This window comes from Entelurus aequoreus, linkage group LG27 (assembly GCF_033978785.1).
Source record: "Entelurus aequoreus isolate RoL-2023_Sb linkage group LG27, RoL_Eaeq_v1.1, whole genome shotgun sequence".
NCBI classification, from domain to species: domain Eukaryota; kingdom Metazoa; phylum Chordata; class Actinopteri; order Syngnathiformes; family Syngnathidae; genus Entelurus; species Entelurus aequoreus.
In genome coordinates this window covers 23178116-23203411 of record NC_084757.1, presented here as the reverse complement: position 1 = coordinate 23203411, position 25296 = coordinate 23178116, and the positions used below count along the sequence as shown (strand labels likewise).

Here is a 25296-nt window from a genome sequence, read left to right as displayed (position 1 = left end):
TGGACACATGAGGACTTTGAATATGACCAATGTATGATCCTGTAACTTCTTGGTATCGGATTGATACCCAAAAATTTGTGGTATCATCCAAAATTAATGTAAAGTATCAAACAACAAAAGAATAAATGATTATTACATTTTAACATAAGTGTAGATAGAACATGTTAAAAGAGAAAGTAAGCAGATATTAACAGTAAATGAACAAGTAGATTAATAATTCATTTTGTACCACTTGTCCTTAATAATGTTGACAAAATGATAGAATGGAAAATGACACAATATCTTACTGCATATGTCAGCAGACTAAATTAGGAGTCTTGGTTTGCTTACTTACTACTAAAAGACAAGTTGTCTTGTATGTTCACTATTTTATTTAAGGACAAACTTGCAATAAGAAACATATGTTTACTGTACCGTAAGATTTTTTGTTAAAATAAAGACAATAATGCCATTTTTTGGGGTGCCCTTTATTTAGAAAAGTACTGAAAAGTATCCAAATACATTTTGGTACCGGTACCAAAATATTGGTATCTGGGACAACACTACGTTCCACACAACAAAGTAATAAAAGTATGCCTGATTCGTGCTGACACATACTGGGTGGATATCGGTATCAGCCAATACTCAAGACTCCATTATCGGTATCGTATCAGATGTAAAAAAGTTCTATCAGGACACCTCTAATTATAACAAGATCAAAAGTCAATTGTCAGCAGCTTTTGTTGACTCAATACTGTACTTTCAAAAGTCCTTTTTTTCCTATGGACTTTGAGGCGGTGGTGACATTTTCCATCTCTTCACAGTGCAGTTCCTCTTGAGTTTTTCCAAGTAAACACACATGCACACGCTGCAAGCAAAGGCACATGCATTTTGAATTCAGCCAATTTCGTTTTTTTATTTGTATTGCACCGAGTCACTTCGAGGGTTACCTGGAGGAACTTTCCAAAACACAGAGCAGGTTTAAGAGCTCACTCCTTATTTATTAGACAGCTGGCAACACCTTTCATAAGCAAGCACATGGGGCAAAGCTTTAAAAACAAACAAGAAAATATGTGTTTTTAAAATTAGAAAACAAACAGGAAGCCAATGCAGGGATGCGAGAATTGGGGTGATGTGCTCCCTTAATAGTGGTGCAGAATTATGGACTAACTAAGTGTGAACGTGCTTTGTGACCTATTCCAGTGTAAAGGGCCTTTTTACTGTAGTCCAGATATGACGAGATAAAAGCTTGCATGCCCTGTTCAAATTGTCCAAAGGTAAAAAATATTTCATTTTTGATAAAAGCCAAAGATGATGAACCTTTAACAATGGCGTTGATTTGTTTGTCCAACTTAAAATTCTTGTCTACAGACTTCCCTCATTTATCGCGGCTAATTTGTTCAAGACAAAACAGCGATAAATGAATTTCCGCAATGTGATAATTATTCATTATAAATCAAATACTTCAATAACTAGAGTATAAAAAAACTTTATGAATGACGCTTGGAGGCTAAACTGGGGCCCCTGTTTAGCTGTAATTTGAAGAGCTCAAGGTCGGACAACGAAAAGTGGATGCTTTGTCAGAAAGTGCCTCCACAGGTTATATTCCTTAGAGATTGTGTTGATTTATTTACAAAGTAAACACATCTTCTTTTTACACTGCACTGTCAATAAATTCATTATTCTGCCCTCCCTAATCGTTTCCAGCATGAAGAAACAGAAGCTAAGTTTTGTTGATGGATAATGTTCCTTCTTTTTAATTATTTTTCTTCCTCAGTTTAATTTCTTTATACGTCTTCTTCCTTATTTGGGTTGTAAGACTGAAAATATAAACATTACAAAAGTATAATGTCCATTGTGTATGTTACATAAATACAGTAGAAGGTTTATTGTTAATTCACATAGCAAACATTGCACATATGTGGTTTAACACAATTAAACCTAAGGTGTAGCTTTATCGCCCTCTTCTGGTCAAATTCAGCGCTACATGTATTTAACCAGTTTTGATCGGCCAAGTTAAACAGCCAAAAACAACACAACTACGAATACAAAAGACATCATAAAGTCAGCAATTTCAATACATTCATACTTTGTTGTCGGGTCACTGTTAAAAGTCTGACTTTCACAATTTGTTTCGATTTTTTTCCAGTGTTGATAGCAATGTTCCCTCTAATTGTTCATGTGTGTGAGCACAAAAACTCCCTTAGCATTCGGTGGAGCACATGTGTGCAACATCACACGTGGCAATACCAGCAGCACATCTGTCTCAAACCAATCTTTTATAATAACACTCAAATGAGAAGAGTCATTTTCATGAGATTATTTTGTAATATTAGTGATTTGGCCCACTTGTAATGAAAATAAAAGAAAAAGAAATCTTGTTTTTCATAAGCTATGGATTATTATTAGTATTATACAATATGTCTGGGTGGGGGTCCTGCTTTGGAAATAATTTGTACCACTTTCAGAGATCACATTTAGTTCCCTTTAAACATCCTCATGTTGCACAATGAAATGTAAGCATAGGATGAAGTGTGCATTCCTGTAACTTTCTCTAGTAACAGCATTCCATGATTAATATCAATAAATTAACATTAATAATAAATGACAGTAGAATAAGCACACGTATGACTGAGGAGTCATAGTGTAACTTTGTGTGTGGCCATAAACGCACCAGTGGCTTAGTGGTATGCGTGTTGGTGACAGATGACAAGTTGGTTTTGGCTTGGTTTGTACGGCAGAAAATGACTAGTTTTTCGAGATAGAAGTTCTTTACTCATGTTTTTGGTGTGGTTATGGCCGAATATAAACAGTTTTGCCCAATAAAGTGATCAATATAATTCCTGTCCTCGAAGCATCTCGATAGACGTTACAATAATTGAACGGTGTTCAATTGAACGGTGTTGACGAACACCGTTAGGGCCGCTTGTTGTCACTGTCACTCAGAGTTGCATTGCAAAATTACACAGAATAAATGTGTTTATTTTGTTTAGAATTCAGATGGGATTTGATTTGGTGAGCGGCATATATTTGCTGTGCGCAGAGGACGCTTGAGCAGTGCGCAATTGCACAGGCACGCACCTTAGAGGGAACGTTGGTTGATAGTTCTATCTTCTTCTACTCACCCACTGCTGCTTCATTGTGACACATATGCTTCGCTTCACGGGCCAAATGAAAAGCTTTGACGGGCCGGACGTGGCCCGCGGGCCCCCAGTTAAATAGACCAGCTGTACAAAGTATGTCCGCTCTTAAATGGGTCTGCGCTAAAAATTTAATTTTGTTGTACTTTTTAAGTGCAATGACAATAGGGTGCTATCCTATCCTATAATAATAAGATGAGCCGTCTAGGTCTATGCCAGCATGATTCACAACAATACCTATTTAGAAATCAGCAGTGATGGGCAAGCTACTAAGATAAGCTAAGCTACAAGTTACTCTCGATTAAATGTAGCTAAGCTACAGGGGAAGCTATCCCCGGAGAATTGTAGCAAGCTACACGGCAAAATTAGCTTGCTTCATTTAACAGCATTTCTATCTATGGGCCCACATGTATAATATCAATGTTCATATAGGGTCCATTACGATTAACTATCTGTGCATTTAGCTGGGGACACCCTAAAACTACCTCTAGGGATCCCAACACCTGCTGTATGTATTTAATTAGTTTGCATTTTCTTTGGCCCACCTCTATAATGTTATTAATTTTCTCTACCTACAGTACAAACAACATCATCTATCTATATCTTGACAAAAAAACTGACTTGTGTGTTGTTTGGGAGCAGTTGGTAATGGTTATGCGCAGTAAAACTTTTCATGAACTCAACTCACCTTAATGAGTGTTCCTAAATTTGTGTTGGAGATCTTAGATTAAGAGAGCAGTTATGATTTTGGTTTACAGAGTAAACAACAAAAAAAAAGGCTTTGGGCAATGTTTTCTCTAAACGTATAGATTGGTCTAGATATGGCCAAGGACACACATTATTGTGGGTTTCCTGGAAGTCATCTTCATCACTGAAGGAAAAATCTAATCTGCGGGACAGAATTCCTCTGCCATTTTCAAGTATTTTTTTTTTTTGAGTCGTCAGCTTGAAGCGTCCCTCTGTCTCCGATTCCCTCGTCGTCATGTGACATGAGCGTGTGACCGTTTGATTATGCTTACCCGTCTCGATGACCTGCTTTATCTTGCCTCTGATTGGCCAGTCCTTAATGTTTCGCCCTAACCTTTGCCAATTGTGACTCATTATACGAACACCAACCAATCTTTTCTCCGTGTGTATGGATGCTCTCATTCATCCAGGTCATCGTATTTTCTATGTATTTTTTGTTGGCATGGATTCGCAGTCCATTTCCTCTCTTTGTAGCTTGCAGCTTTGATGTAAGCTACCCAGCTACATGGAGCTAAAAGTAGCTAAGCTACAGGAATAGCTACTCATTAAAAAAGTAGCTAAGCTACCGCCAAGCTACTGGAAAATTGAGGTAAGCTACGTAGCTTAGCTACATGTAGCTTGTTACTGCCCATCCCTGGAAGTTAGTTTTTGAGTTCATCTAAAAATTTTACTTATGGGTTTTAAATGCTTACACCAAAGTAGTCCCACCCCATCTTTTTGAGCTGTGGCAGCCTTATTCTCGCAGCAGGACCCTGAGCTCCTCCTGGCTGGCCCAAAAACTAGGCTAAAAACCAGAGGAGGGGCAGGGCCCAGACTGTGGAACAGCCTTCCACTATCCCTTAGATTAGGGGTCGGCAACCCGCGGCTCCGGAGCCGCATGCGGCTCTTTGACCACTCTGATGCGGCTCAGCTGCATACTTGCCGACCCCCCGATTTCCCCAGGAGACTTATGGATCTCAGTGACTCTCCTAGATAACTCCCAGGGCAATTATAATCCTATTTTCACTGTAATTACTAAATTAAGGGTGCGCCCTAAATGCACTGCAGTAATTGTCCTTTATAGCATTTACAAACAGCGTGCCAGCTCAGCCACATGTTGTATGTAGCTTTAACTTGCACACGTAGGAGACAGCAAAGCATACTTACTCATCAGCCACACAGTTTACACTGACGGTAGCCGTATAAAACAACTTTAACACTGTTACGTTACAAATATGCGCCACACTGTGAACCCACACCAAAACAGAATGAAAAACACATTTCTGGAGAACATCCGCACCGTAACACAACATAAACACAACACAACCAATACCCAGAATCCCATGCAGCCCTAACTCTTCCGGTCTAGATTATACACCCCCGCTACCACCAAACCCCCCCACACATCAACCCTCCCCCCCTCCGTGCGTCGGTTGAGCGGAAGAGTTAGGGCTGCATGGGATTCTGGGTATTTGTTGTGTTGTGTTTATGTTGTGTTACAGTGCAGATGTTCTCCAGAAATGTGTTTGTCATTCTTTTTTGGTGTCGGTTCAAAGTGTGGCGCATATTTGTAACGTAACAGTGTTAAAGTTGTTTTTGTACGGCTACCGTCAGTGTAAGCTGTGTGGCTGTTGAACTAGTACGCCTTGCTGTCACTTACGTGACCAAGCACAAACTGCATTCTACATGTGGTCGAGCAGGTACACTGTTTGGGCAGACTGTAGAGGGCGCCAAAAGCAGTGCCATCACGCCCTGAATTTCGGGAGTCCCCCGGAAATAATAAGGGGGTTGCCAAGTATGACGCTATCAAGCGCCATTCATTCAAAACTCGCGGGCCGCACTAACATCAAATTTCCATATTAAGGTGTGTGCCGGTGCGTGTGTGTGAGACCCCTGGTTAACATAGCACAAAGCAATTTAAGCTTTGTATGCAGTGTTTTTCATTTTAAATTAAATTTTTTTTTTTTTGGCTCCCATTATTTTCTTTAATTTGTGAAACTTGCCAAAATGGCTCTTTGAGTGGTAAAGGTTGCCGACCCCTGCTTAGATCCTCGAAGTCTCTGAGCCAATTTAAATCTACAAAACCCAAAACCAGTGAAGTTGGCAAGTTGTGTAATTCGTAAATAAAAACAGAATACAATGATTTGCAGATCCTTTTCAACTTATATTCAATTGAATAGACTGCAAAGACAAGATATTTAATGTTCGAACTGAGAAACGTAATTTGTTTTGGAAATTAGACTTAGACTTCCTTTTTATTGTCATTCAAATTTGAACTTTACGGTACAGATAAGAACACAATTTTGTTGCATTAACTCATGGTAGTGCAGGATGAAAAACCAATAAGGTGCATATATAAATAAATAAATAGGTTACTGTACAGATAAATATATTGCACTTTTTCATATGCATCCACGTTTATGAATGTATGTTATATTGTCTTTTTTATTCCAGCGAGTTAATCCATTTTGGGGGGAGTTGAGGGGATAATTATGATGCGTTCAAGAGTCTTACTTAGAATTTAATGGCAGCAATGGCATTTTTACCACTGTGTTACATGGCTTTTCCTTTTAACAACACTCAGTAAACGTTTGGGAACTGAGGAGACCATTTTTTGAAGCTTTTCAGGTGGAATTATTTTCCATTCTTGCTTGATGTGCAGCTTAAAGGCCTACTGAAATGAAATTTTCTTATTTAAACGGGGATAGCAGATCCATTCTATGTGTCATACTTGATCATTTCGCGATATTGCCATATTTTTGCTGAAAGGATTTAGTAGAGAACATCGACGATAAAGTTTTGGTCGCTGATAAAAAAAGCCTTGCCTGTACCGGAAGTAGCGTGATGTCACAGGTTGAAGGGCTCCTCACATTTGCACATTGTTTACACCAGCAGCGAGAGCAACAATTACCCCATTAATTTGAGCCAGGATGAAAGATTCGTGGATGAGGAACGTGAGAGTTAAGGATTAGAGTGCAGTGCAGGACGTATCTTTTTTCGCTCTGACCCTAACTTAGGTACAAGGGCTCATTGGATTCCACACTCTCTCCTTTTTCTATTGTGGCTCACGGATTTGTATTTTAAACAACCTCGGATACTATATCCTCTTGAAAATGAGAGTCGAGAACGTGAAATGGACATTCACAGTGACTTTTATCTCAACGAGAATACATCGGCGAAGCACTTTAGCTACGGAGCTAACGTGATAGCATCGTGCTTAAATGCAGATAGAAACAAAAGAAATAAGCCCCTGACTGGAAGGATAGACAGAAGATCAACAATACTACCAAACTCTGGACCTGTAACCACACGGTTAATGCTGTACCGCCTGGCGAAGCCTAGCAATGCTGTTGCTAACGACGCCATTGAAGCTAACTTAGCTACGGGACCTCGATAGAGCTATGCTAAAAACATTAGCTCTCCACCTACGCCAGCTCTCATCTGCTCATCACGACCCGTGCTCACCTGCGTTCCAGCGATCGACGGCGCGACGAAGAACTTCACCACGATGATCGGTGCGGTCGGCGGCCCGGAGACGGAGGAAGTCAAGGTGAGGACAGCGGCGCGGCGGGCGTTGTAGCTTTCGACGACACCCCGGCCGCCATCAGAGTCGGCAAGAAACATATATTTCCCCAAAGTTACGTACGTGACATGCACATAGCGCCACGCACGTACGGGCAAGCGATCAAATGTTTGGAAGCCAAAGCTGTACTCATGGTAGTGCGTCTGCTATCCAACTCAAAGTCCTCCTGGTTGTGTTGCTGTAGCCAGCTGCTAATACACCGATCCCACCTACAGCTTTCTTCTTTGCAGTCTCCATTGTTAATTGAACAAATTGCAAAAGATTCACCAACACAGATGTCCAGAATACTGTGGAATTTTGCGATGAAAACAGAGCTGTTTGTATTGGGATACAATGGTGTCCAATACTTCCGCTTCAACCCTTGACGTCAGGCGCAAACGTCATCATACATAGACGTTTTCAGCCGGAAGTTTCCCGGGAAATTTAAAATTGCACTTTATAAGTTAACCCGGCCGTATTGGCATGTGTTGCAATGTTAAGATTTCATCATTGATATATAAACTATCAGACTGCGTGGTCGGTAGTAGTGGCTTTCAGTAGGCCTTTAAAGGCCTACTGAAACCCACTACTACCGACTTAACTTATAAAGTGACATTTTAAATTTGCCGCTAAACTTCCGGTTCGAAACGCCTCTGAGGATGACGTATGCGCGTGACGTAGACCGGCGAACACGGGTATGCCTTCCACATTGAAGCCAATACGAAAAAGCTCTGTTTTCATTTCATAATTCCACAGTATTCTGGACATCTGTGTTCGTGAATCTGTTGCAATCATGTTCATTGCATTATGGAGAAGGAAGCTGAGCAAGCAAAGAAGAAAGTTGTCGGTGCGAAATGGACGTATTTTTCGAACGTAGTCAGCAACAACAGTACACAGCCGGCGCTTCTTTGTTTACATTCCCGAAAGATGCAGTCAAGATGGAAGAACTCGGATAACAGAGACTCTAACCAGGAGGACTTTTGACTTCGATACACAGACGCCTGTAGAGAACTGGGACAACACAGACTCTTACCAGGATTACTTTGATTTGGATGACAAAGACGCAGACGTGCTACTGTGAGTATGCAGCTTTGGCTTCTAAAAATTTGATCGCTTGACCGTATGTGCGCAACTTTTTTTTGCGTATGTACGTAACTTTTTTAAAATATATAAGCTTTATGAACCTTGGGTTAGGTGAACGGTCTTTTGGGCTGAGTGATTGTGTGTGTTGATCAGGTGTTTGAATTGTATTGGCGTGTTCTATGGAGCTAGGAGCTAGCATAGGAGCTAGGAGCTAGCATAACAAACACGCAGGTGTTTTTATGCAGGATTAATTTGTGGCATATTAAATATAAGCCTGGTTGTGTTGTGGCTAATAGAGTAAATATATGTCTTGTGTTTATTTACTGTTTTAGTCATTCCCAGCTGAATACCAGGTAGCGTGAGTATGCAGCCTTGGCTGCTAAACATTTGATAGCTTGACCGTACGTGCGCGTCACGTACGTAACTTTTTAAAAATATATAAGCTTTATGAACCTTGGGTTAGGTGAACGGTCTTTTGGGCTGAGTGATTGTGTGTGTTGATCAGGTGTTTGAATTGTATTGGCGTGTTCTATGGAGCTAGGAGCTAGCAGAGGAGCTAGGAGCTAGCATAACAAACACGCAGGTGTTTTATGCAGGATTAATTTGTGGCATATTAAATATAAGCCTGGTTGTGTTGTGGCTAATAGAGTAAATATATGTCTTGTGTTTATTTACTGTTTTAGTCATTCTCAGCTGAATACCAGGTACCGTGAGTATGCAGCCTTGGCTGCTAAACATTTGATAGCTTGACCGTACGTGCGCGTCACGTACGTAACTTTTTAAAAATATATAAGCTTTATGAACCTTGGGTTAGGTGAACGGTCTTTTGGGCTGAGTGATTGTGTGTGTTGATCAGGTGTTTGAATTGTATTGGCGTGTTCTATGGAGCTAGGAGCTAGCATAGGAGCTAGGAGCTAGCATAACAAACACGCAGGTGTTTTTATGCAGGATTAATTTGTGGCATATTAAATATAAGCCTGGTTGTGTTGTGGCTAATAGAGTATATATATGTCTTGTGTTTATTTACTGTTGTAGTCATTCCCAGCTGAATATCAGGTACCGTGAGTATACAGCCTTGGCTGCTAAACATTTGATAGCTTGACCGTATGTGCGCGTCACGTACGTAACTTTTTTAAAAATATATAAGCTTTATGAACCTTGGGTTAGGTGAACGGTCTTTTGGGCTGAGTGATTGTGTGTGTTGATCAGGTGTTTGAATTGTATTGGCGTGTTCTATGGAGCTAGGAGCTAGCAGAGGAGCTAGGAGCTAGCATAACAAACACGCAGGTGTTTTTATGCAGGATTAATTTGTGGCATATTAAATATAAGCCTGGTTGTGTTGTGGCTAATAGAGTATATATATATGTCTTGTGTTTATTTACTGTTGTAGTCATTCCCAGCTGAATATCAGGTCACCCCCGGCTCTCACAGCATCTTCCCTATCTGAATAGCTTCAACTCCCCACTAGTCCTTCACTTGCACTTTACTCATCCACAAATCTTTCATCCTCGCTCAAATTAATGGGGAAATTGTCGCTTTCTCGGTCCGAATCTCTCTCACTTCATGCGGCCATCATTGTAAACAATAGGGAACTTTGCGTATATGTTCAACTGACTACGTCACGCTACTTCCGGTAGGGGCAAGCCTTTTTTTTATCAGATACCAAAAGTTGCAATCTTTATCGTCGTTGTTCTATACTAAATCCTTTCAGCAAAAATATGGCAATATCACGAAATGATCAAGTATGACACATAGAATAGATCTGCTATCCCTGTTTAAATAAAAAAAAATTCATTTCAGTAGGCCTTTAAGTTGTTCAACAGTCCGGGGTCTCCGTTGTAGTATTTTACGCTTCAGAATGCGCCACACATTTTCAGTAGGAGACAGGTCTGGACTACACGCCGGCCAGTATAGTACCCACACTCTTTTACTACGAAGCCACGCTGTTGTAACACGTGGCTTGACATGGTCTTGCTGAAATAAGCAGGGGCGTCCATGATAACGTTGCTTGGATGGCAACGTATGTTGCACCAAAACCTGTTCAAACGTTAAGTATCTAGTGTTTGCAGTGTATTCAATTGAATATAGGTTGAAAAGGATTAGCAAATCATAGTATTCTGTTTTTATTTACGATTTACACAACTTGCCAACTTCACTGGTTTTGGGGTTTGTAGATTGTGGAGGTTGCCCTCCCGTGGGTCCTCCAGACCACCAAGCACCGACATGAGAGCCCGGTTCAGGGTTACAAGAGTTTTATTTTTCAATAATGTCTGCAGGTTGCTTTCCAGCAAGTGTTCTTTTTCCTGTGACAGGCACGCTCTCGCTCTCACGCCAGCTCCAACAACCTCTCTCCTCGCGGCTGATGCTTATACAGGGTGGCAGGTGATTAGATGACAAAGCCCACCTGGGCCATCTACGCACCTGTCGCTGACTTTGAGGCCGGTCCTGGCACACCCCGTTCCGCTGCAGGCCCGCAGACCACGCCCCCTCCACATCGATTAAAAACATTTTTACTCCCTGGTGTTCAAATCCAGTTAGGCAGGATATCTTGGTAGTTTTTATTCGTTGTATTATAAAATTTTTTAAATGTCTTACATTTTAGTATTTTAGGTGATATAATCCGCACTTCTTTAAAGGCCTACTGAAATTAATTTTTTAAATATAAACGGCGATAGCAGATCCATTCTATGTGTCATACTTGATCATTTTGCGATATTGCCATATTTTTGCTGAAAGGATTTAGTAGAGAACATTGACGATAAAGTTCGCAACTTTTGGTCGCTGATAAAAAAGCCTTGCCTGTACCGGAAGTAGCGTGACGTCGCAGGTTAAAGGGCTCCTCACATTTCCCCATTGTAAACAATGCAGCGAGAGCGATTCGGACTGAGAAAGCGACGATTACCCCATTAATTTGAGCGAGGATGAAAGATTCGTGGATGAGGAACGTGAGAGTGAAGGACTAGAGTGCAGTGAAGGACTAGAGTGCAGTGCAGGACGTATCTTTTTTCGCTCTGACCGTAACTTAGGTACAAGGGCTCATTGGATTCCACACTTTCTCCTTTTTCTATTGTGGATCACGGATTTGTATTTTAAACCACCTTGGATACTATATCCTCTTGAAAATGAGAGTTGAGAACGCGAAATGGACATTCACAGTGACTTTTATCTCCACGACAATACATCGGCGAAGCTCTTTAGCTACGGAGCTAACGTGATAGCATTCGGCTTAAATGCAGATGGAAACAAAATAAATAAACCCCTGACTGGAAGGATAGACAGAAAATCAACAATACTATTAAACCAGACCTGGGCATTCTACGGCCCGCGGGCCGCATCCGGCCCTTTGCGCATCCCTGTCCGGCCCGCGTGAGGGCAATCATAAATTACAAAATAAATTTCAAAAAGTATCTATGTCGAGTGTGCAATACAACGGTGCTGCTTTTGTTTTGAAAAGCGTTATTTGTATTACTTCTGTGTGGACGTAAGCGCGTGTGCGATTGTGAGTGAATTAAACGGCGCAATCACAAATTACAAAATAAAGTTTAAAAAACATCTATGTCGTGCGCACAATACAACTGTGCTGCTTTTATTTTGAAATGTGTTATTTATGGCCGTATGGCCGGGGGGAACCTGTGAGTGAAGGTGCAGAGACAAGTGATGAGACGCTAAAAAAAGAAAAGTTGATGAGGAATGCCGTGTTTTCAACAAGACATGGACTGGCAAGTATTTCTTTACATAAATTAAAGGTAAAGCCGTGTGCTTAATTTGTGGTACACAGCTTGCTGTGTTTAAAGAATCTAATTTTAATCGCCACTACACGATGAAACACGAGGGAAAATACCGGAATGTGTCTGATGAAGCGCGCGCAAGGGAGGCCGATGCGTTGATGGTAAAACTGCAAACCCAACAAGGACTTTTTGCCATATTTCACACCCCCAGAGATGCAGCCGTCAGGACAAGTTTCATCATTTCTCACAAAAGCGCCAGAAAAAGTAAGGCGTTTTCTGACGGAGAGTTTATTAAGGAGTGCTTATTGGACTTTGTTGCCCGGAGACATGGACTGTTTTTCGCTGGTTTTGGATGAGAGCTGTGATGTACGTGACACCGCCCAGCTGCTCTTCTTCTTACGTGGGATAACTGCAGACTTTCAAATCACGGAGTAGCTGGCAGCCATGCAGTCAATTAAAGAGACAACCACAGGTAATGACTTGTTCACATAGGACAGGTAAATAAATGCGTGTTTGGACATGTTAGGACTGAAATGGGACAAGCTGGCAGGTGTGACAATCCAATTCACTTTATTTATATAGCACATTTAAACAACAAAATGTTTCCAAAGTGCTGCACAACAATATTAAAAACAATATTCAAATATTATCCTTAGCTCCACCAATGACTGAATAAAAAGAAAAAACAATTACATATAAAACCAATATAATAAAGCAATATCAAATAAATATGATTAAAAACTATTTTTAACAACAGATGGTTGTCCAAATCTGACGGGGAAAAATGTTGGATAATGCAGGATAAAGTGACCATCAAAAGCAATCTGCTTTTGTACAAAGTTAAGTTAGGTTAAATTAAATTATTATTATTAATTAATATTATTATTATCATCATTATTATTTATCTTACGGTATATCAAAAATAATATTGAGCAAAATTTAATTGAAATATTGTCGTGTGGCCCTCCAGCAGTGCTCGGGTTGCTTATGCGGCCCCCGGTGAAAATTAATTGCCCACCCCTGTATTAAACCATGGACATGTAACTACACGGTTAATGCTTTCCAGCCTGGCGAAGCTTAACAATGCTGTTGCTAACGACGCCATTGAAGCTAACTTAGCTACGGGACCTCGACAGAGCTATGCTAAAAACATTAGCTATCCACCTACGCCAGCCAGCCTTCATCTGCTCATCAACACCCGTGCTCACCTGCGTTCCAGCGATCGACGGAGCGACGAAGGACTTCACCCGATCATAGATGCGGTCGGCGGCCCGGAGACGGAGGAAGTCAAGGTGACGTCGCCGGCTAGCGCGTCTGCTATCCATCTCAAAGTCCTCCTGGTTATGTTGCTGTAGTCCGCCGCTAATACACCGATCCCACCTACAGCTTTCTTCTTTCTTTACAGTCTCCATTATTCATTAAACAAATTGCAAAAGATTCACCAACACAGATGTCCAGAATACTGTGGAATTTTCGGATGAAAACAGAGCTTTTTGTATTGGATTCAATGGGGATACTTCCGGTTCAACCATTGACGTCATGCGCAAACGTCATCATATCGAAACGTTTTCAGCCGAAAGTCTGCCGGGAAATATAAAATTGCACTTTATAAGTTAACCCGGCCGTATTGGCATGTGTTGCAATGTTAAGATTTCATCATTGATATATAAACTATCAGACTGCGTGGTCGGTAGTAGTGGGTCTCAGTAGGTCTTTAAATGTATATTTTACTATTGTATTTTATTCATCCTTCTGTGTTGCAATGTAAATGTGACACTAGGTGCCCTTTTTTTGTTTAAAATTGTTTCTTAAGTCTGTACAGCACTTTGGTCAACTGGGGTCGTTTTTAAATGTGCTATATGAATAAATAAACTGAACTGAACTGAAATAAGTGTCCTTCACGACTGTGGTCTGCAGGACACAGAGCATTCCCGTGAGTGCGAGCAAGCAGCACAATAACAGGACAGCTTCATGGCGTACATGCCAGCGGAGATCATAAGCACATGTCAGGTGCGTATTATTGCTCACCGTTTGGTATTTATATTTCCCTCAGGTTGCCACAGTGTTGATGGCGTCTGATTAGTGAGCAAACAGGAAATGAAACACAGGGAGGGGGGACCCCACTTAACAGCCACAAATCTCCAAGGGCCCACAAACTAGTGTGTCTTGAGACGTCTGCATTTAATAATCATTTTCCCAAGTTACCGCCATGTTTGTTCGGTCAGTGGTGTTAATAAACGTGTTCTACTGCACTGCTTTCAATCTTGAGGACAATAGTGGAGAAATGTTGGCAGCCTGGCCTTGTTTTGTTTATTTTGTATCTGTATCTGAAAAAAAGGTGTGCTGGGGATTCGGGAATTGATTTGTGGGTAGAAAGCTTGTTTGGTGCAAAACAAAACAGACCAGCAGAGAAAGAGAGGGATGTTAAGAAAGGAGCCAGAGCAAACTTCATTCACAACAACTGAGGGATGGAGCAAATATAACATGCTTTTTATTGTAATAGATAAGGAGCTTTTTTTTGTATATATCCGAGTGTGTGGACTCTCTCCGCTATTGACCGCCTTTGCAAGGGAGATTAAATACGCCTCATAAAACATTCAGGGCTGCAGGCAGGAAGTTGTACTTGCACAGAAAAACCCATGCAAGAAGATGCGGTAAAAATAGTGAGCGCAGTAGCCAGAAGCATGCTGAGACAGGAAGGACAATAGATTGTAGTGCTTCATCTCGCACCAAATAGAACACCCACATCCAATGCAGAGTAACAATACATGAACACTTTTATACTGACTTTATTTTGGGGGCACATTTGACTCACTTTCTGCTTTGTGAGGGCTTGGATCTGTGCTCGAACGTGGCCTACTTCTTCTGGAGGTATGCATAATTGTCCATGCACGAGCATGGACAATTATGGGGACAACAATGGACAGTCCTCAAGAAGTACAACCTGGACTCCAACCTGCTGCTGACCTTCTACCGCTCATCCATTGAGAGCCTGCTGACATACTGCATCACAACATGGTACGGCAGCTGCACCGTTGCAGACAAGGAGAGGCTCCAGAGAGTGGTAAAAGCAGCACAGCGGATCATCGGCTGCCCTCTCCCCTCCCTGACAGACATTTACACCTCCTGCTGCCTCAGCAGAGCTACCAACATTATCAAGGACAGCTCTCACCCTGGCTTTGACCTGTTGCCCTCAGGAAGGCGCTACAAGGTCATCAGGTCTAAGACACACAGACTGAAGAACAGTTTTTTCCCTAAAGCCATAACCACGGTGAACTCTCATTGGCACTGATTTTATAGTTTAGCACCTCTCTGTGTGCAATTTTTACTTTCCACCCACAGTCTGAATGCTTCTGTATATATGTATACAGTATAATATTTAATATTTAAACAACACATTCAGAACATGCGTTCTCAGGACTGGACTGTGTGCTTTACCTCCTTTTACACTACTTATTTTCTTTCCTTCCTATGTTTTGCATATTTATAGACTGTCGCACTGATACTTAAGTTGCTTTTAATCTCATTGTACCTGTGTATAATGACAATAAAAGGCATTCTAGCTATCTATTCTATGAGCGTGCAAAGTAGACGAGCCCTATGATTTTATGTGATCGCGCCTCTCGCCAGTTTCTCGCCAATAATCCGGGTATCTGGGTAATATCTTCGACCCAACTCTCTCGTTTGAGTCACACATTGAGAGGGTTACTAAAACGGCCTTCTTTCATCTCCGTAATATCGCTAAAATTTGTTCCATTTTGTCCACCAGCGACGCTGAGATCATTATTCATGCGTTCGTTACGTCTCGTCTCGATTACTGTAACGTATTATTTTCGGGTCTCCCTATGTCTAGCATTAAAATATTAGAGTTGGTACAAAATGCTGCTGCTAGACTTTTGACAAGAACAAGAAAGTTTGATCATATTACACCTATACTGGCTCACCTGCACTTGCTTCCTGTGCACTTAAGATGCGACTTTAAGGTTTTACTACTTACATATAAAATATGTCCCGGCAAGAAATCTGCGTTCAAAGACCTCAGGCTTATTAGTGGTTCCCAGAGCCCCCAAAAAGTCTGCGGGCTATAGAGCGTTTTCTATTCGGGCTCCAGTACTCTGAAATGCCCTACCGGTAAACCTCAGTAGAAGCATATAAATCCCATCTTAAACCCATTTGCATACTCTAGCCTTTAAATAGACCCCTCTTTTACACCAGTTGATCTGCCGTCTCTTTTCTGCTCTGCCCCCCTCTCCTGTGTGGAGTCAAGGTTTCTCATTCTATCCCATTGGGTTGAGTTTTTCCTTGCCCCGATGTGGGATCTGAGCCGAGGATGTCGTTGTGGCTTGTGCAGCCCTTTGAGACACTCATGATTTAGGGCTATATAAATAAACTTTGATTGATTGATTGAATCCATGTTACGGTCGCACATGCACAAGCACATGCGAGTGCAGAACGTACGAGTGTTGCAGGTACGCATGGTCTGGGTAGGCAGGTGAGTAGGACCTCAATTGTTTTAATAAAAAAAAATATATACCGTATTTTTCGGACCATAGGGCGCACCGGTTAAAAAGGCGCACTGCCGATGAGCGGGTCTATTCAGGTATATTATATCGGATTATAGGGTGCATTAAAGGGGTCATATTATGATTTTTTTTCTAAATGTAGAACACTTCCTTGTGGTCCACATAACATGTAATGGTGGTTGTTTGGTCAAAATGTTGCATAGATGATGTTTTACAAACAATTTTCAAGTAGTTTTCTGAGCGTCTCTTCAGGATGCGCCGTTTTGTGGGCGGTCTTATTTACGTGGCTCACCTTCGACAGAGTCTTCTCCCCGTCATCTTTGTTGTAGCGTGGAGGACGGGAGTGGAAGAAGTGTCAAAAAATGTCGCCAACTGTTTTAATGACATTCAGACTTTACTTAAAAAATAACGGAGCAGCATCTCCTCATCCGTGGCTCCGTGAAAAAACGCCTGACCGTAATCCTCTAATAACTGAAGTTCCTTGGTGAATTATGTAAACCCACTAAAGGTTTTAGCGCTTTAATAGCTAGTCTACTGACAGATATAAGTAAGAACTTTATATTAGAAATGGCAACAGCGGAATATGAATGCCACATAAGAAGGTAGAGAAAAAGAAGAAGCTTATGACTACGGCGTCGTCACGGACTACAATTGCGGACGTGCACATTTTCAGGACTTATACAGATCACAAATACCCATCAGAAGGTAATAAAAGTTTGTTTTCGATAATATTGCAAAATAAAACGCCAGGTAATATGTCTACTAATAGGTGCCATTTTGCGGTCCTTATACACGCACCATAATAATACTTGTATGTTTAATGCGCTGACAATCAATCAAGCGGTGCGGCTTCATAGCTTACCAAAGTCGTACTAAAAACATTTTGATAGATTTTTGAGTGCCGTGTGTAATGTTCTACATTCTCAATAGAACTTTTAAAGTTTTGGTGTTGTTTACTGGCATCATATTGCAGTCTACACGTATCCCTTATGTATGACTGCCATCTACTGGTCACACTTATTACACCATGTACCAAATAAAATTGCTTCGAGGTCAGTAAGCACAACCACACTGCAAAAACTGAAATCCAAGTAAGATTAAATATATAAGTATAAAACTACTTCTTTAAAGTAATAATTTCTTACTTCAAGCATGAAAAAAAAAATCATGATGCCAAGCGCATATCATTATGTCAAGATAATGGCACTAGCATTTACCTAATTTAAGAATATTTTTCAACATATTGAGCAAAAAGGTCTAAAAATGTTTTTCCAACAAGAAAAGTGCACTTGTTATTAGTGAGAATATACTTATTTTAAGGTATTTTTGGGTTCACTGAGGTTAGCTAATTTGACTTGTTTTGGAAAGTCTTGACAAGCCGAATTTTCTTGTTCTATTGGCAGATAATTTTGCTTAGTTCAAGTAAAATACCCCTAATTTTTGTATTTTTTTTTTCTTGTTTTTGAACACTGACTTTTTGCAGTGCAGAATTATGCCGTACATAAGGCGCACGTGACGATTTTGGAGAAAATTAAAGGAATTTAAGTGCGCCTTATAGTCCGAAAAATACGGTATATATTAATATTTGCAATTTGTTATTCTTATAGCCAGACCTGCACTGCAAAAAGTCAGTGCTGAAAAACAAGAAAAAAAATACAAAAATTAGGGGTATTTTATTTGAACTAAGCAAAATTATCTGCCAATAGAACAAGAAAATTTGGCTTGTCAAGACTTCCCAAAACAAGTAAAATTAGCTAACCTCAATGAACCCAAAAATACCTTTAAAATACGTATATTCTCACTAATAACTGTACTACTATAGGAGTACGTATTTTCTATTGTTTCATTGAAAATAAAACAGCAAAGTCCATTTGGCTGTCATCTGTTTTAATTATGAGACACAATTGTGCTAGACATAGGGCCTCCCTATGTCTAGCATTAAAAGATTACAGTTGGTACAAAATGCGGCTGCAAGGCTTTTGACAAAAACAAGAAAGTTTGATCATATTACGCCTATACTGGCTCACTTGCACTGGCTTCCTGTGCACTTAAGATGCGACTTCAAGGTTTTACTACTTACGTATAAAATATTACACGGTTTAGCTCCAGCCTATCTCGCCGATTGTATTGTACCATATGTCCCGACAAGAAATCTGCGTTCAAAGAACTCCGGCTTATTAGTGATTCCCAGAGCCAAAAAAAAGTCTGCGGGCTATAGAGCGTTTTCTATTCGGGCTCCAGTACTATGGAATGCCCTCCCGGTAACAGTTAGAGATGCTACCTCAGTAGAAGCATTTAAGTCCCATCTTAAAACTCATTTGTATAATCTAGCCTTTAAATAGACCCCCCCTTTTTTAGACCAGTTGATCTGCCGTTTGTTTTCTTCTCTCCTCTTCTCCCCTGTCCCTTGCGAGGGGGAGTTGCATAGGTCCGGTGGCCATGGATGAAGTGCTGGCTGTCCAGAGTCGGGACCCCGGGTGGACCACTAGCCTGTGCATCGGTTGGGGACATCTCTGCGCTGCTGACCCGTCTCCGCTCGGGATGGTTTCCTGTTGGCCCCGCTGTGGACTGGACTCCCGCTGATGTGTTGGATCCACTGTGGACTGGACTTTCACAATGTTATGTCAGACCCACTCGACATCCGTTGCTTTCGGTCTCCCCTAGAGGGGGGGGGGGGGGTTACCCACATATGCGGTCCTCTCCAAGGTTTCTCATAGTCATTCACCGACGTCCCACTGGGGTGAGTTTTTCCTTGCCCGTATGTGGGCTCTGTACCGAGGATGTCGTTGTGGCTTGTACAGCCCTTTGAGACACTTGTGATTTAGGGCTATATAAATAAACATTGATTGATTGATGATTGATTGATTGTGTCAAAGTGATGTTTTTTTTTTTACATGCTTGAAATAAGAAATTATTACTTTAAAAAAGTTGTTTTATACTTGTGTTTATTACACAGCTTTGCAACAGTTGATATTCTAGTTTCAAGCATGTTTTACTCAATATAGGTCATCAAATCTCAGCAACAATCTGTAATATCTTACTGAGATCATTTAGGACCAAAACACTTAAAACAAGTAAAACACTCTACCATAAAATCCGCTTAGTGAGAAGAATTATCTTATCAGACAGAAAATAAGCAAATATCACCCTTATTTGAGATATTTCATCTTACTTAGATTTCAGTTTTTGCAGTGTGTGTGTTTACTTCCGTACCTGACGGATTCTGCTACAACTGTTGCCTTCCTAAGAAGGTTGTCATATTACATCACTTTTTTAAGACCTAAAGAACCTCTTTGGATTATATTACTATTTGTTAAACTGTCTTGTGAATGTATTTTCTGGCAGTGCCTCGTATTTGTTTTCTAGTCTTGTATGGGCTGCTTTAGTGCGCAAGCAAGTCAGCACTCTGGCCGCTAGCTGAGGGTGTGGCTACTTCCGTTTGTCAGCCATGTCGCCAATGTAACGTTTTCAGAAATGATTTTGTACTTAACGTAAGTATGACATCATCATTCTCCCTAATGGGGCTAGAAATTCTCGCCGTAGTGCCTTTAGTCACCACACACACAGTATGAACTGGGGTGGCGTACGTGAGCTTGTAGGCAATGTTCCCTCTAATTTTTCATGTGTGTGAGCAAACGCAAAAACTCCCTGAGCATTCAGTGGAGCCCATGTGAGCAACATCAGACGTGCACACTGTGGCTACACCAGCAGCACACCTGTCCCAAACCTGACTAAATAACAAGTTCAATCTCCATCCATCCATCCATCCATCCTTTCGGGGTCGCGGGGGGTGCTGGAGCCTATCTCAGCTGCATTCGGGCGGAAGGCGGGGTACACCCTGGACAAGTCCCCACCTCATCGCAGGGCCAACACAGATAGACAGACAACATTCTCTTATTATTATAATCAAATGACAGCAGTCATTTCCATGAGGTTATTTTCTAATATAAGTGTTTAGGCCCACTTACAATGACAATAACAACAAATATTGTTTTTCATGAACTGTGTACTTGTATTGTTTGTCTGGGTGGAGGTCCTGCTTTGGAAATCATTTTTACCCCTTTCAGACATTGCATTTAGCTCCCATTAAAACATTCACATGTTGCACAATGAGATGTAAGCAGGGGATCATGTGTACATTCCTGCAACTTCCTGTTTGTAAAAAATATATTTTTATTAGTATTTATTTAATATACGAACAGCATTTCATGATTAATATTTATAAATAAGGATTCCAAATAAATGACACTAGAATAAGCACACATCTGATTGGTAAATCATAGTGTAACGACCTGGAATGACACTTTATGTGTGGTGTTGGAGTTGTCCGACTTTTTGTGTGGCTGTAAACGCATCACTGGCTAAGTGCCGTATGTGCATGTGTTGGCGCAAGTGAGAAAGAGCGAGCGGCTGCTGTTGATATAACAAAGTTGCTTTTGGTCTGGTTTGTACTGCAGAAAATGACCACTTTTGCTAGATATAATTTTTTTACTAATGTTTTGGTGATGTGTTTATAGCCGACAATAAAGATTTTGCTCAGTAAAGTGATGGATGGAATTCATGTCCTCAAAGCGTCTCGACAGACGTTACAATATTTAAACAATGATGACGAAAACTGTTTTCTCTGTCGTGTCGAAAATGATTATGCGCTTAATTTTTATTTGATTTTGTGCGTGGCATAGATTTGCCGTGCGCAGAGGACGCTTGAGCAGTGCGCAGATGCACAGGTGCGCACCTTAGAGGGAACGTTGCTTGTAGGCGCTTGTCGCTACGATACTATTTTTTCCACAGAAGAAGACAGTGGATTTCGTTTAAAACAAACTTTATTCTTACAAACAAAATAAAATAGCTATACTGCTAAAAAATAAATAAAGGCAACACTTAAACAACACAACGTGACTCCAAGTCAATCACACTTCTGTGAAATCAAACGGTCCACTTAGGAGAAATGGCAGTAACATTTAGAGCCAATTGTAGGTGGCCTAATTACAAAATTAATGAACGCTACAATAGTATAAGACATGTGTACTAAAAGGTGTGCCACACACAACAAATAATAAGGTACACAGGCAACAAATAAGTGCACAACACATGGCGGTAAGGACTAAACAAGTCGGCGACACAAGCGGTTATACAAAAAACCACACAGGTAGATAAAGAGTTATGAAACAGACCAAAAAGACCACCAAGTTCTGTCACTCTTGTGAGGCAAACTGTTGGTGCCAACAAGCAGCTTCCTCAAATAAATGCAAATTGGTGATACAGCTGGGTTGCCAACCATCCCCTGAAAAATGCAACTGTCCCTTATTTAGTAACACAACTATGCGTTCTGTGTTGAACTGTTAAGGGATGCACTTTGCCCTGTATTATTATTACCGTGAGGTAGTCTGTAAAATGTAAAAATATTATTTAGAATGACAACAGCATCTTTGTTTTCTACCTGTCAACTGTCAGTTTAGGCTGCCCGCCGGCTCCTCATCACCACTTCAAGATGGCGGCCGAATTTCTCGCGTCACAGCAGCCAATGCTGCGGTTACTTATAAGACGTCTGTGGTTATAACTTATAACAATCTGTTGCGTCCACTGCAGTTCGCTACCTTATTCATACTTTTTGTCAAGTGTTTTTTTTTAAGCAGGGTTGCATGAGGTACCTACACTTATTGTTACGTTAGTCAATGTATCACACACACAGTAACGTAACGTTAGACGGCGGTCAGCAGCACCGCGTATTTTAGCCACCTACAAAAACACAAACATAGTCAAATAAAGGTCAGTTAAAATGTATAATTTTTTTTATTTAAACGGGGATAGCAGATCCATTCTATGTGTCATACTTGATCATTTCGCGATATTGCCATATTTTTGCTGAAAGGATTTAGTAGAGAACATCGACGATAAAGTTCTCAACTTTTGGTCGCTGATAAAAAAAGCCTTGGCTGTACCGGAAGTAGCGTGACGTCACAGGTTGAAAGGCTCCTCACATTTCCCCATTGTTTTCAATGATGGCCGCCAGCAGCGAGAGCGATTCGGACCGAGAAAGCGACGATTACCCCATTAATTTGAGCCAGGATGAAAGATTTGTGGATGAGGAAAGTGAGAGTGACGGACTAGAGTGCAGTGCAGGACGTATCTTTTTTCGCTCTGACCGTAACTTAAGTACAAGGGCTCATTGGATTCCACACTTTCTCCTTTTTCTATTGTGGATCACCGATTTGTATTTTAAACCACCTTGGATACTATATCCTCTTGAAAATGAGAGCCGAGAACGCGAAATGGACATTCACAGTGACTTTTATCTCCACGACAATACATCGGCAAAGCACTTTAGCTACGGAGCTAACGTGACAGCATCGTGCTTAACTGCATATAGAAACAGACGAAATAAGCCCCTGACTGGAAGGATAGACAGAAGATCAACAATACTACCAAACTCTGGACCTGTAACCACACGGTTAATGCTGTACCGCCTGGCAAAGCCTAGCAATGCTGTTGCTAACGACGCCATTGAAGCTAACTTAGCTACGGGGCCTCGACAGAGCTACGCTAAAAACATTAGCTCTCCACCTACGCCAGCTCTCATCTGCTCATCAACACCCGTGCTCATCTGCGTTCCAGCGATCGACGGCGCGACGAAGGACTTCACCCGATCATCGATGCGGTCGGCGGCCCGGAGACGGAGGAAGTCAAGGTGAGGACAGCGGCGTTGTAGCTTTCGACGACACCCCGGCCGGCATCAGAGTCGGCAAGAAACATATATTTCCCCAAAGTTACGTACGTGACATGCACATAGCGCCACGCACGTACGGGCAAGCGATCAAATTTTTGGAAGCCAAAGCTGTACTCACGGTAGCGCGTCTGCTATCCAACTCAAAGTCCTCCTGGTTGTGTTGCTGCAGCCGGCCGCTAATACACCGATCCCACCTACAGCTTTCTTCTTTGCAGTCTCCATTGTTAATTGAACAAATTGCAAAAGATTCACCAACACAGATGTCCAGACTACTGTGGAATTTTGCGATGAAAACAGAGCTGTTTGTATTGGGATACAATGGTGTCCCAATACTTCCGCTTCAACCATTAACGTCACGCGCAAACGTCATCATATCGAGACGTTTTCAGCTGGAAGTTTCCCGGGAAATTTTAAATTGCACTTTATAAGTTAACCCGGCCGTATTGGCATGTGTTGCAATGTTAAGATTTCATCATTGATATATAAACTATCAGACTGCGTGGTCGGTAGTAGTGGGTTTCAGTAGGCCTTTAAGAATATGTGTACATATTGCATAGGGCCCTGACATCTAAAAAGTACAACTCTGTTCATTGTTATGTTCATGTATTTGTGATGTTTTTCATGTGTACGCACACATCAACACACATACAGTATGAGATGAGATCAATGAGATAAGGTAAGAACAGGATAGAAACTGCTGTGGAACTAGTTACAATGCAATATGCCATGGAAGTACAATGTCAACACTTTTGTGCAAATAAGTACAGTTGCACTTGTTTTTCCAAATGTTTTTTTTCTGTAAAAGAATGAGTTAAATGTTTAAAATGACTGGTTAATAGTACTATTATGAAGTGCAATGTCAGCACAATTTTTTTCCCAGCAATTTCAAATGCACTTGTTTGAATAAATAAATACAGCGTTTTAAAAGCATACACAATCTGTGTAAATATATTAGTCTGTGGTTAAAAGGACTTGAAAGGACTCGAAACTCAAAATGCAGGACTTGGGAATTAACTTGAGACTTTCCAGTCTTGACTTTGGACTTGACTCGGGACTTGCCTGTCTTGACTCGGGACTTGACTCGGGACTTGAGGGCAAAGAGTTGAGACTTACTTAGGACTTGCAAAACAATGACTTGGTCCCACTTCTGGTAAACAACCAACCAAGCATGGATGTTCTTATACGTGCAAGCACGTCTTGGAAGGTGGAAGGGACGGGGTTTAAAAGCCCATGAAAGGGAGTGGGGGAGAACAAGGAACACAATAATTAAGCGGCGTTTGGTCATTTTAACGTGAAAGAAATTATATCGATATTGCGATATTTTCTGAATTCATATCTTGTTTAAAAATATATCGATATATCTTACAACCTCGATATATTGCCCAGCCCTAAGGGGTAGTAAAAGTTTGAACGAGCCAGATGTACTTGAATGCAGCAACCATGTGTAAAATTCAAATGACATGTTCCCTATACCTGAAACTGCTACTACCGGTAACCAATCACACAGTGCACTTCAGGACTACAACCAGAGCTTTAAAGCTCAAACAAACTGTGAACGGGGTGCACATATTAGTAAAATGGAACAATCAAAATGGAGTAACCCAACAAAGGTCATTTGAAAAGCTACACCTACCACAATATCAGGCAGGCAGTGTATGTGCACAAAACTCCACACTTCTACCAGGGTATCTGGTTCACACTATAAAAGGGGTATGTGCATTATTATTAAAATGTAGTGGTTGCAAACATCAAAGAAAACTCATGAAACCAAAATCAACACCTACCTAGTAGCTAGCCGGTCTGCTCACCAAACACTCAAAAGTCAGGC

The 25296-nt window shown here is 41.0% G+C and overlaps 1 long non-coding RNA gene across 1 annotated transcript; it reads right to left on the bottom strand.

The window, feature by feature from the left end:
• Positions 1–962: 962 nt before the first annotated feature.
• LOC133644188 (uncharacterized) lies at positions 963–25296 on the bottom strand. Its single transcript, XR_009824738.1, has 3 exons — positions 25253–25296; positions 25102–25167; positions 963–1028 (listed from the first exon to the last, which is right to left on the bottom strand). It is a non-coding gene; the product is annotated as an uncharacterized LOC133644188 (long non-coding RNA).